Source organism: Chlorocebus sabaeus, chromosome 25 (assembly GCF_047675955.1).
Source record: "Chlorocebus sabaeus isolate Y175 chromosome 25, mChlSab1.0.hap1, whole genome shotgun sequence".
Lineage (NCBI taxonomy): Eukaryota > Metazoa > Chordata > Mammalia > Primates > Cercopithecidae > Chlorocebus > Chlorocebus sabaeus.
Genome location: NC_132928.1, coordinates 79984637 through 79995089, shown reverse-complemented (window position 1 = coordinate 79995089; position 10453 = coordinate 79984637). Strand labels below are relative to the sequence as shown.

General features: G+C 46.2%; 1 non-coding gene across 1 annotated transcript; it reads left to right on the top strand.

Annotated features, from left to right (window-relative positions):
• The first annotated feature begins 7413 nt into the window (after nucleotides 1–7413).
• Nucleotides 7414–7519, top strand: LOC140710329 (U6 spliceosomal RNA). The gene has a single exon (XR_012091326.1). It is a non-coding gene; the product is annotated as a U6 spliceosomal RNA (small nuclear RNA).
• The last annotated feature ends 2934 nt before the right edge of the window (nucleotides 7520–10453 follow it).

Here is a 10453-nt window from a genome sequence, read left to right as displayed (position 1 = left end):
ATTTGCCTGCCTCGGCCTCCCAAAGTGCTGGGATTAGAGGTGTGAGCCACTGAGCCCGGCCCGAACCTCTAGAACTGTGAGAAATCAGTGTCTGTTGTGTAAACCATCCAGTTTAAGATCTTTGTTATAGCAGCCCAGACTGACCAAGACACAGAGCCAGAAAAAAGGTGAACCCCAAACAAGAGTTTAGGACAAAGTTGCTACATAATTCACAAGGTTGGATGAGGAGCAGCGTTGCATCCTTAATGATCCTTGGCAGTTAATCTGCACCTGTTCTCCACAGTACCGTTTCAAACCTTTTCTGCTCTCCTAAATTCTAAGCCCACCTCTTCATCTCACTCACACCGAGGCCAACACCCATCAGTGTGCAGGACTCTGTCCATCCTGCTCGTGTATCTCAAATGTTTGCCCCATCTCTCCTCTGTCTTCATCCTCTTCCTTTCCACTGACTCCTCCTTTGGCATTTAAACATACACAGATTCACTTCATTTCTCAACTCCGTCTTCTGTCTATTGATTACCCTAGCGCGTCTCTTCATTTTCCAGCCAAATTTCTAAAGACACACTTCCTCACCATCCCCAGCTTCTCGAGCCACTGTAATGTGTCTTTCCAATCTTGGCCACTCCACTGAGACTGCTGGCACCAGTTTCACGAAACACCTCCCTTTTTAAGGCTTTATCTTACTTAAATTATTGTTGGCATTGACAAAATCCACTACCGTCTCCTTTGAAACACTCTGTTCTCTTGATTCATCTTGCGCCTGATCCACTACACAGGTTCCTGGATTTCTTCCTGGCACTGTGGTTAATTCGTCTCAGGCTCCCTGCAAGCTCAACTTCCTTTCTCCTAAAGATGTTGATGTTTCTCAGGGTTCTCCTTTTGGCACTCTCTTCCCCTCACCACTCCTCTCTCACTTTGCCCACTCTCTCTAGGCAATATCACATACTGTACTCCCCTGTGTTCAACAATATTTCCAGACCTTCATATTCCACTTCCTTTTGAACATTTCCACTTGAATGTTCCATATTCACCTCAAACCTCCAAAAGTGAATTTCCCTCCCCACCCCTCATATCCTGCTCCTTCTCCTTGGCTCCCTTCCCCATCCCTACTTAATTGTCAACTTAGAAATGTGCATATCAGCCGGGTGCGGTGGCTCACGCCTGTAATCCCAGCACTTTGCAAGGCCAAGGCGGACGGATCGCCTGAGGTCAGGAGTTCGCAACCAGCCTGGCCAACATGGTGAAACCTCACCTCTACTAAAAATACAAAAATCAGCCGGGTGTGGTAATGGGTACCCATAATCCCAGCTATTTGGGAGGCTGAGGCAGGAGAATCGCTTGAGTCCTGGAGGTGGAGCTTGCAGTGAGACGAGATCTCCCCATTGCACTCCAGCCTGGGCAACAGAGTGAAACTCTGTCTAGGAAAATAAAAAAAAGAGAGAGAAAAGAAATGTGCATATCTTCCTCAACCCCTCATTCCTCCTCCTCCCCCAAACTTTCAGTTAATCATTAAGTTCTATTGATCCTCCTTTCTCAAATTATCTCAATCTTCTTACTTCTCTTCTTAACGACATCTACAACCATATGTAATTCCACCATCATCCATCACCCAGATTATTCCAGTACTTTCTTAACTGGCCCCAGGCCTCTGGCCTTACACCTTCAAATTAATTCTCCAGGGCTGGGCGCGGTGACTCACGCCTGTAATCCTGGCACTTTGGGAGGTTGAGGTGGGCGGATCACGAGGTCAGGAGATCCAGACCATCCTGGCTAACACGGTGAAACCCCGCCTCTACTAAAAATACAAAAAATTAGCCGGGCGTGGTAGCGGGCACCTGTAGTCCCAGCTACTCACGAGGCTAAGGCAAGAGAATGGCATGAACCCGGGGGGCAGAGCCTGCAGTGAGCTGAGATTGCACCACTGCACTCCAGCCTGGGCGACAGAGCGAGACTCCATCTCAAAAAAAAAAAAAAAAAAAAATTAATTCTCCATGCCACAGCCATCATGACCTTTTCAAAACAACTTCCTTACTTAATACCTTCAGTGGTCCCTTAAGCTGCCCAGGAATAAATATTAGACCCTAACATGTCTTCCGGGTCCATTCCAGATCTAGCCTCTGCAGCCTCTCCTGTCTCTTCCTACTCCACTTCATTCTTTTCCCATCAAATGTGTCTCATTCCTTCTTGGATCTCCATTACCAGGTTCATAGTCGGCCTATGACTAATACTACCAGGTCTGATCATGAGACACCCTTGATTCAATCCCTTCCTGCTCAGTCAGGCAAACGGACTTTAAGTGTCTTGGTGTCGGCCGGGCGCGGTGGCTCAAGCCTGTAATCCCAGTACTTTGGGAGGCCGAGACGGGTGGATCACGAGGTCAGGAGATCGAGACTATCCTGGCTAACACGGTGAAACCCCGTCTCTACTAAAAAATACAAAAAACTAGCTGGGTGACATGGCGGACGCCTGTAGTCCCAGCTACTCAGGAGGCTGAGGCAGGAGAATGGCGTAAACCTGGGAGGTGGAGCTTGCAGTGAGCTGAGATCTGGCCACTGCACTCCAGCCTGGGTGACAGAGCAAGACTCTGTCTCAAAAAAAAAGAAAAAAAAAAAAAGTGTCTTGGTGTCCTGTGGCTGCTGTAACCATGTACCACAAATTGAGTGGCTTAATCAACAAAAATGGATTCTCTCACAATTATGGAAGCCAGAAGTTCAAAATCAAGGTGTTGGCAGGGTAAGTCCCTGCCAGAGCCTCAAAGGGTGATTCGGCTCCATGTCCCTCTCCTAGTTTTGGGGCATCGGCAATGCTTGGTCTTCTCAGCTTGTGGACACATCACCTCCATCTCTGCTTCTGTCTTCAGACCAGCTTTCCCCATCTCTCTGTGCCTCCTCTCTCTTACAAGGAAACCCTCCACTGGATTTATGGCCCTTCCTAAGCCAGGATGACCTCAGCTCAGGATCCTTACTTAATATATCTGTGAAGATCTTTATTCCTGGCCAGGAGTTCGAGAGGCCAGGAATAAAGAGGCCAGGAGTTCGAGACCGGCCTGGTCAATGTAGCAAGACCCCATCTCTATTTTTATATTTTAAAAGTATAAATAAATAAATAAATGGCCATAAGACTTCCATTTCTGAAGCTGACAGTGAGATGATACTCTCAAGCTTTGGAGAATTAAAAATAAAATCTTACTCTAGAAATACAATTTATTTATTTATTATTTGAGACAGTCTTGTTCTGTCACCCAGGCTGGAATGTAGTGGTTCCATTTTGGCTCACTGCAACCTCTGCCTCCCGGTTTCAAGCGATTCTCCTCCCTCAGCCTCGTGAGTAACTAGGATTATAGGTGTGCACCACCACGCCCAGTCAAGAAATGCAATTTCTGGCAATCTTGCAGATCTTCCTATTGGTAAAAATTGTTTTACCAATCCTACCTATTCAGACCCTCAGACAGGCCACTGGGTCAGTTTTATAGATCTGAAAGGACCTGGTGTTCTGTTGCTGCAATAGCCTAAAACACAGAGAACCACTGTGGTTAATAACATGATATAGAGTGGCCCTTCAGGTGAACAAAATTTAATACTGGCTTCCACACTACTGAGACATGCAGACTTGTGCATGCCCCTTAATTTCTATGCGCTTTGGTGTATTTGTTCATAAGACAGAAGTTGTAATTTTCCTCTGAGTGGTGACGTGAAGAGTAAATGAGATGATGGGTGAGGCAAAGTGGCTCACGTCTGTAATCTCAGCACTTTGGGAGGCCAAGGCGGGATGATCACTTGAGCCTAGGAGTGCAAGACCAGCAGGGGCAATGTGGTGAGAGCCTGGGTCGACAAAAACAACAACGAGAACGTGTATCTATAAAGGTACATGATGTTTATGACAGTGCCTACATAGATAGGCACCAAGCTCAAAAAATGTTAGTTCCTATCCCCTTCCCCTCACTGGGGCCAGATGTACACGCCAACATGAAGGGTTTACAATAGATGATCCCTTCCAACTCAGAAACTTTTAACACACAACTAAAATTAGTATTGGTAAGGCTGCAGGAGAAACATCGCAGAAGTGCATGTTGAGGCAACCTTTCTGGGCAGCTGCTGTATCAATGGGTTTAACATGCAAGTACATTTTGACCTAATGATTCAGTTCCAGGAATTAGCTCATGGAAATTATTTGGATTGCTACTAAAAAGTCATCAAAATGTTGATCACAGTGTTGTTTTTAATCAAGAGAATAAAAAAGCCACTTGGATCATAGAGTGGTGATTAAATAAACTGTGGAATCTCTAAGCCACCCGTATCACAGATATTGTTTTAAAAAATATTATCAACATAGAAAAATCAGTCAGGCGTGGTGGCTCACACCTGTAATCCCAACACTTTGGGAGGCTGAGGTAGGAAGATTGCTTGAGCCCAGGAGTTTGAAACGTGGTCTCTACCTAAAATTAGCCAGGCATGGTGGCATGGGCCAAGTAGTCCCAACTACTCAGAGAGGCTGAGGTAAGAGGATTGCCTGAGCCCGGGAGGCCAAGGCTGCAGTGATCTCTGTTCCTGCCTCTGCACTCCAGCCAGGGTGACAGAGCAAGACTTTGTCTCAAAAAAATAAAAATAAAAAATAAATAGAATTTTAAAAAAGAAAAATATTCATAGCATACTGTTTGCCAGAAACTAAAAGGAAATGAAATATAATATATGCCTTGTGATCTTAGTTTTGTTACATTAAAATAAACATCTTTGTGCAGAGGCAAAAGATTATACACAAAAAACTCTAATGGTGGTTACTTCTAAATAGTAGTTTGGATATTACTTCTTTTTTTTTTTTTTTTTTGAGACGGAGTCTTGCTCTGTTGCCCAGGCTGGAGTGCAGTAATGCTATCTCAGCTCAGTGCAACCTCTGCCACCTGGATTCAAGCAATCTCCTACCTCAGCCTCCCAAGTAGCTGGGGCTACAGGCGCCTGCCACCACACCTGGCTAACTTTTGTATTTTTAGTAGAGATGGGTTTCACCATGTTGGTCAGGCTGATCTAGAATTCCTGACCTTGTGATCTGCCCGCCTCGGCCTCCCAAAGTGCTGGGGTTACAGGCATGAGCCACTGCACCCACCTGGATATTATTTCTAAAAGGTTTTTATGATAGATGTATATTGCTGTTGTGAAGAAGAAAGTCACAGGATCTATTTTGAAGTCTTCGTAAAAATGAAATGAAAAATTATTTAATAGTCATTAAGTGATATGTGACGTTAGTCTAGACTTCTCCATTAAAGTAATCCTTGGTGTTCTGCAAGAACTCAAACCACTTCGGCAGAGGGTCTGATGAAACGCCGGCGAGTTCCTACGCTTCACAGTGGAAGAATGAATTGTGTGGGCTTTGATCTATTAGTGCTCTGTAGAAAACGCTGTGTTCCCTAGGGGATGACTGGGCCAGAGAGAAAGGGACTGTGCTTTCGGGCAAAAGCCACCACAGTAGTGACCCTGCCTGGCTTCCACAATGGAAAAGTGCTTTCTGTAGTCTGAAATGAAAGGCGCCCTGTGCATCTCCCCTTAATGGGCTCTGAAAGCCCAGGCTTCGGGAGTTGACAGCATCCACAACACTAACCTTAATAAATGGACATAGGCAGAGAAACTTAAGCTCCATATCAATACAGATTGTGTGGGTGTTTCGGAGGCAACACAGGTGAGGCACACTCATCCCAGGGCAGCCAGCCCCTCGCAGTGCCTTGTGACATGCTGTTACCCATTTCTTTGGGGTCCCAGAGCCTTATGCATGGAACTGGTGTTAACTTCCTCTCATTTTCACAGTTAACTCTCAAATTCCTGGATACTCCCCAAGCTAATGTTGGAGACTTCTTTAATCCAATCAGCCCTTCAAGAGCCTATCCACAAGTTATCATTCTAGAGCCTGAGAATAAAAAGATGAATAATAGGCTGGGCGTGGTAATCCTAGCACTTTAGGAGGCCAAGGCAGGAGGATGACCTGAAGTCAGGAGTTCGAGACCAGCCTGGCCAACATGGAGAAACCCCATCCCATGGTGAAACCTCGTCCTACTAAAAATACAAAAAATTAGCCAGGCATGGTGGTGGACACCTAGTAATCCCAGCTACTTGGGAGGCTGAGACAGGAGAATTGCTTGAACCCAGGAGGCAGAGGTTGTGGTGAGCCAAGATTGTGCCACTGCACTCCAGCCTGGGTGACAGAGCAAGACTCCGTCTCAAAAAAGAAAAAAAAGGGAGACTGACAAAGGTGAAGTTACCGCTCAAGGTCATACAGGTAAGAGGTGGAGGAGGTCGTGTTGATAGTCAGGCTCATCTGACTTCTGTGTGTGACGTGGGAGAGGCAGCAAGGCAGCCTGCCAGAGAACTGCAAAGACAGGGCTCCCCAAGACTTGAAGGAGCTTTGGGGAGTCCACTGCACTAAGAAATGAGGGGAAAGGGAGTTAAAGTGAATAAGCTACATATATTTCCTATTTTATTTTTCATTATAGTCGGGTGCAGTGGCTCACACCTGTAATCCAACACTTTGGGAGGCCAAGATGAGAGGATCACTTGGGGCCAGGAGTTCGAGACCAGCCAGTCAACATAGCAAGACCCCCGTCTCCACAAAAAGAAAAAAAAATTTTTTTTTTTTTTTTTGAGACGGAGTCTCGCTCTGTCACCCAGGCTGGAGTGCAGTGGCGTGATCTCAGCTCACTGCAAGCTCCGCTTCCCAGGGGATCATGCCATTCTCCTGCCTCAGCCTCCCGAGTAGCTGGGACTACAGATGCCCGCCACCATGCCTGGCTAATTTTTTGTATTTTTAGTAGAGGCAGGGTTTCACTGTGTTAGCCAGGATGGTCTCGATCTCCTGACCTTGTGATCCGCCCACCTGGGTCTCCCAAAGTGCTGGGATTACAGGCGTGAGCCACTGCATCTGGCCTAAAAAGAAAATCTTTTTAAAAATTAACTGACCATGGCGGGCGTGGTGACTTACGTCTGTAATCCCAGCACTTGGGATGACCGAGGCAGGCAGATCATCTGAGGTCGGGAGTTCAAGACCAACCTGACCAACATGGAGAAACCCCTTCTCTACTAAAAGTACAAAATTAGCTGGGCTGGTGGTGCATGCCTGTAATCCCAGCTACTTGGGAGGCTGAGGCAGGAGAATTGCTTGAACCCGGGAGGCAGAGGTTGCGGTGAGCTGAGATCAAGCCATTGCACTGCAGACTGGGCAACAAGAGCAAAACTCCGTATCCAAAAAGAAAAAAAATAGCTGAGCAGTGATGGTGAGTGTCTGTTAAGTCCCGATACTCAGGAACCTGGGGCAGAAGATTGCTTGAGCCCAAAAGGAAGGTTGCAGTGAGCTCTGATTATACCACTGCACTCCAGCCTGGGCAATAGAGCAAGATCCTGTTTCAAAAAAAGGAAAATAAAATGTTATCACATGCTGTCTTTGGCAGCACATATACTGAAATTGGAACAATACAGAGAAGACTAGTATGGCCCCACACAAGGATGACATGCCAATTCATGAAGTGTCATTCCTCAAAGAGCTAAAAGCAGAACTACCATCGACCCAGCAATCCCAGTACTGGGTATATACCCAGAGCAACGTAAGTCATTCTACCATAAAGACACACGCATGCAAATGTTCACTGCAGCACTGTTCACAACAGCAAAGACACGGAATCAATGTAAATGTCCATCAATGGCAGATGGATACAGAAAATGTGGTGGCTGGGTCCGGTGGCTCACGTCTGTAATTCCAGCACTTTAGGAGGCTGAGGCAGGCAGATCACCTAAGGTCAGGAGTTCGAGACCAGCCTGACTAACATGGAGAAACCCTCTCTCTACTAAAAACTACAAAATTAGCTGGACGTGGTGGTGCATGCCTGTAATCCCAGCTACTCCAGAGGCTGTGGTAGAAGAATCACTTGTACCCGGGAAGCAGAGGTTGCAGTGAGCTGAGATCACGCCACTGCACTCCAGTCTGGGCAACAAGAGCGAAACTCCATCAAGAAAGAGAAGAGAAGAGAAGAGAAGAGAAGGGGTACAGATACACCATGGAATACTAGGCAGCCATAGAAAAGAACAAGATCATGTCTTTTGTGGAAATGTGGATGGAGCTGGTGGTGGCTATTATCCTCAGTAAACTAGCAGAGAAACAGAAAACCAAATACTACGTGTTCTCGCTTATAAGTGGAGACTAAGTGATAAGAACTTACGAACAAACACAAAGAAGGAAACAATAGACACGAGGGTCTACTTGCGAGTGGAGAGTGGGAGGAGAGAGAGGAGCAGAAAAGATGACTATTGCGTACTGGGTTAATCCCTGGATGATGAAAGAGCTTGTAGAACAATGTCCATGACACGTGTTTACCTATGTAACAAACCTTCACATGCACCCCCAAACCTAAAAGTTAAAAAGAAATGTAAAAACACATGATGTGCCAAAAATAGAATGGCCAAAAAAAAAAAAAAAGAAAATACTATCACAATCAACATGTATCTCTCACTGGCCAACCCTGTATTTCGCATTTATCTGAGCAAAGTGCTGGAGGGTGGAGATAAGGTGGTGAGCAAAAAATGAAATTAATGGTAACAGTCAGTTACAAGAACTTAAAATCTTGTGTTTAACTTAGGTAGCTATGGTAGGCAGAATGATGGCCCCCAAAGATGTTCACATCCAAATCCCCAAAACTTGTCAATATGTTACTTTGTGTGGTAAGGGGGAGCTGGGATTCTAGATGGAATTAGGAATGCTCATCCAGCCAAGCATGGTAGCTCATGCTTGTAATCCCAGAATTTGGAAGGCTGAGGCAGGAGGATCGCTTGAGCCCAGGAGTTCGAGACTAGTCTGGGCAACATAGTGAGACCCCATCTCTAAAAAATAAAATAGACTGGGTGTGGTGGCTCACGCCTGTGATCCCAGCACTTTAGGAGGCTGAGGCAGGTGGATCATGAGGTCAGGAGTTCGAGACCAGCCTGGTCAATATGGTGACACCCCATCTCTACTAAAAGTACAAAAATTAGCCAGGTATGGTGGCAGATGCCTGTAGTCCCAGCTACTTGGGAGGCTGAAGCAGGAGAATCGCATGAACCCGGGAGGCAGAGGTTGCAGTGAGCCGAGATCGCACCACTGCACTCCAGATTGGACGACAGAGCAAAACTCTGTCTCAATAAATAAATAAATGAGTGAATAAACAAAAAATAAAATAAAATAGAGGAATGCTAATCTGCTGACCTTAAAATAGGGCAATGATCCTGGATTATCTGGCTGTGCCTAATGTAATCACAAGGATTCTTAAATGACGAAGAATCAGGAGAGTCAGGGAAGGGAATGAGACCACAGAAGCAGAAGTCAGAGGCTGGAGTGAAATGATTGCTGATCTTGAAGATGAAAAGAAGCCACAAGCCAAGGAATGCAAGCAGCCTCTGGAAACGAGATGACAAGAAAACAGACTTTCCAGCTGGGTGTGGTGGCTCATGGCTGTAATCCCAGCACTCTGGGAGGCCCAGGTGGGCAGATCATGAGGTCAGGAGTTCGAGACCAGCCTGACCAAAATGGTGAAAACCCATCTCTACTAAAAATATAAAAATTAGCTGGGCGCGGTGGTATGCACCTGTAATCCCAGCTACTCAGGAGGCTTAGGCAGGAGAATTGCTTGAACCCGGTATGCAAAGGTTGCAGTGAGCCAAGATTGTGCCACTGCACTCCAGCCTGGGCAACAGAGTGAGACTCTGTCTCAAAAAAAAGAAAAAGGCCTGGCGTGATGGCTCACGCCTGTAATCCCAGCACTTTGGGAGGCTGAGGCAGGCGGATCACAAGGTCAGGAAATCGAGACCATCCTGGCTAACACAGTAAAACCCCATCTCTACCGAAAATACAAAAAATTAGCCGGGCATGGTGATGGGTGCCTGTAGTCCCAGCTACTTGGGAGGCGGAGGCAGGAGAATGGCATGAACCCGGGAGGCAGAGCTTGCAGTGAGCCGAGATCGCGCCACTGCACTCCAGCCTGGGTGACAGAATGCGACTCCATCTCAAAAAAAAAAAAAAGAAAGAAAGAAAGAAAAAAAACAAAAAGAAAAGAAAACAGACCTTCCCCTAGAGCCTCCCAAAGGCTGACACCTTGATTTTAACCTGGTAGGGTTCATTGAGACTTCTGATCTCCAGAACTGTAAGAGAATGTGTGTTGTCTTAAGCTGCTAATTTGGGGTGATTTGTTACAGCAGTCATAAGACAATAGCACAGTGGGAGGTCGTGGAAATCTTCCATCAGGCACTGGCTCTTCAACTGAAATCTGATGGAATAGGAGGGAAGGGTCCAACACATTTGGCAGGTAAGGTTGGCACAGCTGGAGGAGGTATGTCCTAGGAGAGAGGTGGAGGAGCTCTGTAGGTTTCCAAGCAGGCAGGGCCAGGTAAGCCACATTCAGTATATTGGTCCTCCTTTTTTTTTTTTTTTTTTTCCTAGAGATGGAGTC